The sequence below is a fragment of the Nannobrachium achirus genome, assembly GCF_963921795.1.
Source record: "Nannobrachium achirus genome assembly, chromosome: 17".
NCBI lineage: Eukaryota > Metazoa > Chordata > Actinopteri > Myctophiformes > Myctophidae > Nannobrachium > Nannobrachium achirus.
In genome coordinates, this window is record NC_137824.1 from 62,283,489 (window position 1) to 62,289,182 (window position 5,694).

At 39.9% G+C, this 5,694-nt stretch overlaps 1 long non-coding RNA gene across 1 annotated transcript; it reads right to left on the reverse strand.

The window, feature by feature from the left end:
- Window positions 1–434: 434 nt before the first annotated feature.
- LOC308302610 lies at window positions 435–3,780 on the reverse strand. Its single transcript, XR_013962949.1, has 6 exons — window positions 3,727–3,780; window positions 2,530–2,574; window positions 1,712–1,727; window positions 1,502–1,599; window positions 1,035–1,084; window positions 435–477 (listed from the first exon to the last, which is right to left on the reverse strand). It is a non-coding gene; the product is annotated as an uncharacterized lncRNA (long non-coding RNA).
- Window positions 3,781–5,694: the final 1,914 nt, after the last annotated feature.

Genomic DNA, 5,694 nt, shown 5'->3' on the forward strand with positions numbered 1-5,694 from the left:
TTATCTAAAAGACACAGCATAGCAGCCTACCAACTTAGTCCAACTCTACTCCTAGCAACTGACAAGATTACACTTCTCGAGCAATTAAACAGGTATTGGGGAAACAAACATGGGAACCATGCCTATACCGGATCACATGGCCTTTCCTCTGAGGTGGAAAGACTGGTGATGCCAGGTTATCTAATAGGATAGTTGTGTACATTATCCACAGCTTTCCAACATCCCATCATGCATTGCGCAGAAGGCGTGCGGCAGCTTCCGGCGCAGCAGCCGAGTGTGATCTACAAGCTCACAGCGGTTGCATTTGTGACGCGACAGTTGCATCTGTGAGCTTGTATGTCTGCTGTTAACCGGAAGTGTCCCGCAGATAATGCTACAGTAAATTCTCACAGAAACAGGTGGATATATTAGATACATAGTACTGACCTAAGTGTGTCTTCACCATGGAGTAGATGGCTTGATCTGCAGGAGGCTGATCTGAGATAAACACAACAAACATTTGATTACAAAACAAGTACATTTACCCCCATTGATTCTGATTGGGAACCCAAATACATTTGGGTCCCCAATCAGAATCAATGGGGGTAAATTTACAACACAATTATTGTCCTAGAAATGTGACAAATACAAAAAATATTACTGAACTCAAGTCTCCATGGCATGAGTAATCAATAGAAAAAAAGTCATTTTGGGGGTGAACTACTCCTTTAAGCTTTTTGCATTTACAGTCAACCCTATATTCAGAGGTGAAAGTGCCTTTGTAGGAGCACTTTATATATTGCAATAATGTTTGAACTCAATTAGTATCAGAAAGTGTGTTTTGAAGGCAGGACAATGGCAGGAGATCTACTTATGTGGCAATGGGCCTAAATATTTCCCAAGGGAGTTCTAGGCTGAGGCATACAACAGGCTGCTATCACCACCATGAGACCACTATCTACAAAGAATGTGGGGAGAAGAGACTTCTTTGACTACTGGCCCAAAACTACAGACTGGCACAAATCTTTTGACACTGATCACTCTTGATTCCTCACATTTGAATAAACTGGATCAGCTGCATGTTGACGTCTGGAAGATCCTGGAGCTGAAATATGAGTTGAACGTTAATTAGAAACACGTTTCAACATTTTAATGAATATAATCTTATAAATCACAGATATCTGTGCTGACTGCACAATTATTCAACCCTTGACCTCAAATTATAAATATTGTCATTTTAAATATTAAATACTAAATACGTAACTCTGGGCAATATTTAATATTTAAATATGTAACTCTGGGCTTGTGTTGTCTAAACAGTAAATAAACAAACATAGAAAAATAGATTTCTTTCATTTTAAACTTTCAACTGTCTTCATTATTCTGCTAATTAGTAGGACACACATTTAACTGATGTACTTAATAAATGTATTTTCAGCTATAAAGTTTTGAATGAATCTAGATTCAAATTAGATCCAGTTGATCTTGGCAGAAGTCCAACATGATTGGTTGAAAGACTGACCGTGCTGCTGTGGATCGTACGCATCATCAGATCCATCACTTTGATTGGTCGCCTGGGCTGCAGGTGGGCCCTGATTGGTTCCCTCAGACTCAATGGGTCTGTAATTAAACAATGAAACAATTAAACAATATACAGTATATTTAACATAAATAAAGTATTAAGATGTATTCTGGCTGCTGTTGTTGAATAGACAGATCATACTGTACTTACATGACGTAAATTGGATCTGTAAATTAAATAACAAATATGTTACCATGAATATTAGAACCAAACTAGAATTGACTGTTAGATGGATACCTTTATTATCCCACGGGGGAAATTCAGTTGCCCAGAGGCAACACAGCAGATTAAGGTTACAAAGAAGCAAGAAAAAGAAAAAGAGTACTGTAGTGTACAGTCCAAAGATCAAGCACAAAAAAAGAAAATAAACAAAGTGTCGAAGAGCTATTGCAAAAAAAAAAAAAAAAGAATATATACATAAAGTGACCACGAAACATTCAACGCACATAAGTGATACGTCACACACACACAAAAAAAAGCTAGACTCAAAGCATAACTTAACAAACAGTGCCAAACAAAAATAAAGTGCACATAACAGTCAATGCTAGTCAATGCAGTCATGCAACACAAGTATCACACCGCCATATCAACACAGCAATAATACACAGTACAACCAACACAACCCAATAGTGCAGGGCCAGAAAATAACTGACCAAAGTCAGTGCAAATAAGTCAAGAATATATATATATGTATATATATATGTATATATATATATTTTTTTTTTTGTTCCTATGAAATAGTGTGGGCTCGCTGGTAGTCTCGCGAGGCCAGACTGTTGCCTCCGCGATTTGGGCAAATGCTCCCGGCATACAGTCTGGCAAACGGAGCTGTCAACTGTCAAGATCGCAGGCAGTGCTCTCGTTGACGTTATTGACATGAATGGTAATGGCATTACAGTGCAGACGAGCAGTGTTATCACATGAACTGAACGGTATGTACGGTAAGTAAAAGAACACATATACTGTACCATTTACAGCAGAGTTGTTGATTACTCCGTAGGTGCTGGTGTTGCCTAAAGGGAAATAAATAAGCATTAATGTGGTGCTTATTTTTAGGGCCCGAGCACACACAGTGTGTGAGGACCCTATTGTAATTGCAAAGATTATTCTTCTTCCGCCGAATGAATCGCGTTTTTGAGGCACCAAACGTACTCCAAAAGTTGCGCAACTTTGCACGCACATCACAAGTGGTGAAAAATTACGTATTTAAAAAAATCAAAAGGGGGCGTGGCCTAATGGCTCAATAGCGCCCCCTACGCGCCCTTCAATAGCGCAGCCCCACTATACGGTTTCACCTACACGTACGGAAATCTGTACACACCTGTATCATGTCCGGACTCACAAAAAAGTCTCTTGGCGCCATGTCCGAAACCAAACAGGAAGTCAGCCATTTTGACTAATTTGTGGCATTTTGGCATATTTTTGGCCGTTTTCACGTGTCGTACTTTAACGAACTCCTCCTAGGGCGTTAAACAGATCAACTCGAATTCGCTCAGCGTACACAAGACACCTTAACGATGAAAAGTTATCAAAATCGGGGGTTTTCGTAAAACGACGTGACCGTGGCGAAGCGTCAAACTTCCTTCGCCAAACAGGAAGTGCCCTTCGCCAAACAGGAAGTGCCTCTATATCTCATGAACCGTTTGTCGTACAGACGCGTGGGCGGCGTCATATGACTTGATTAAGAGTCCATAACCATAATTGGTGCTTCCTTCGCCAAACAGGAAGTGCCCTTCGCCAAACAGGAAGTGCCTCTATATCTCATGAACCGTTTGTCGTACAGATGTGTGGGTGGTGTCATATGACTTGATTAAGAGTCCTTCAGCTTAATTGGTTTAACTAGCCCCACACCCTCTTCTGATTGGCTGCTGCCCCTTGTGACGTGGGTAGAGCTGCGAGGGCCCGGTCATCGCTGCTTGCAGCTTTAATTTATATTTAATTTAAACATGATGATTGCACACACTTCCACATAGGAAAATAATGTTGTTACGTCTAAATGAATTTAGATTCCAGTCAGAATAACACAAGTATAAAAGGTTACAAAAAAGTGCACTGGGAACGCAATGTTTTAAAATTGAGATTTGAGATGTTTGATTGTTTGCTCTGCGTTAAAAATATAATAATATTAAATAAAATGATATAACATGATTGGTTGAAAGACTGACCGTGCTGTAGTGGCAGGTACACATCATCACCAGGATTGGGATTGGTTCCTCCAGACTGAACAGCTCTGTAACAATAATAATGATTGGTTCCCCCAGACAGTAAAATTAATAATGATTGGTTCATTAGAATGAACAGGTCTGTAACATTAAAAATGATTGGTTCCCCCAGAATGAACAGCTCTGTAACGTTAATAATGATTGGTTCTCCCAGAATGAACAGGTAATCTATTCTACTGTTGTCGTATTGATGAATAGAGATCATTAGTGTACGTACCTGACACAACATAGACCTGTGAATAAAAGAGGATCATTAAAGTTAGTTAAATCTTTAATCCTTCATAACTGCTACAGGGTATTTCTAAAATAGATAACTCTAAAGTAGATCAGCCTGTTAGCAGGGTAACTCTAGCCGTTATAAACAGATAACACTAAACTTGGTCTTTTAGCTGTAAAAGCACCGATTAATTGCGACCGAAGATTGCAGTTTATCATGAGAAATGTCACAGCTTCTCTCTCTCTCTCTCTCTCTGTGTGTGTGTGTGTGTGTGTGTGTGTGTGTGTGTGTGTGTGTGTGTGTGTGTGTGTGTGTGTGTGTGTGTGTGTGTGTGTGTGTGTGTGTGTGTGTGTGTGTGTGTGTGTGTGTACATACCTCTGTATTTCCTCCACAGAAACAGAAACAGGAGGATCAGCCTAAGGATGATGATGCAGACCCCAGACCCCACCAGAGCAGAGACATATGAAGGATCAGAGGGAGAGGGAGGGTCCTTGGTGTTGGTTGGAGAATCTGAAACACAACAAAACACAGTTCCTCTTAAACACACGTTTATAAAGCTGTGAATCACTTTAAATGTCAATCATTTAAACTAGCATTTCAGTTGTAGTTGAATAATCTTTAACCAGGAGTATCTTAAGTATGCTTTGACTACTGGAGGTACTGGTGTTAGTTGAATACTTTATCCATCAATGCATTTAAACTCTGTTTATTAACGGTTTATTCATCATTAGTACATGACTCACGTGTCACTTTCATCCAGTTCTCTAGAGACGGTCCAAGACCAGAGATGGAACACTTGTAGAGTCCTTCATCAGACTTGTTGACATGGAGGATGGTCATCTGTCCTGTAGGCTCAATCCTGAAGAGGGAGCCGTTTCTATAGAAGACAGCTGGACGGTCAGAGGATGGTTTACCAGTCTGGTCTTTGTACAGGCAGCGGAACGTGATGTTATCTCCCTCTGGAACAGGATGTATAGGACTCTCTAGGATCACATCTAGAAGCAACATGTTGACTTATGAACATCTATAGAACCATTTATAGACAGGGTTTAATTGAAATATAGGAGACCGCATACTGGGATTCCATACAAAGTTATTCTTAATCTTATCTACAAGGCAAGATGGTGGCTGGAATGAATGGTTGTTCTGGCTCTCTTTAAATTATCTCAACACTAAAACAATTATCTTTAACACTAAAATAGTCCCTTGACTTGGGGCCTGCTCATTATTCCAATGACCCATTATTCCTATGTCCCAATAGTTAATATAATGTTAGAAGTCAGGGACCCACAGGCCCAAAAGCTCAAGGAATAGGGTTGAACCTGTGATGTACTGCCGTACTTTTTATTTCTGGTTTATCTACTGTAATTCGTTTGGTCATTAAGGTCCACAGAATGAGAGGTCTGCTCTGCCGGAAACATCGCAAAAAAAAAAAAAAAGGTTATGGCCATTTCCATTGACTTCACTATACAGGAACAGAAAAATATATATAAAAAAAAAAAGATCTGCTGTGAGGGGTCTAACTAGGGGTTCTTCATGATTCTGAATCCATTGCAAGCATTTGTTTTGCATGAAAAACAATCCTTGGGCTGAAAACGGCCCCAAATAAAGTGATGACTTTTCACTGTTTTTTTGTACCAGAGATGGTAATGTTGATGGAGCGGCTGACTCCTTCTGTCTCGGACTGACACCAG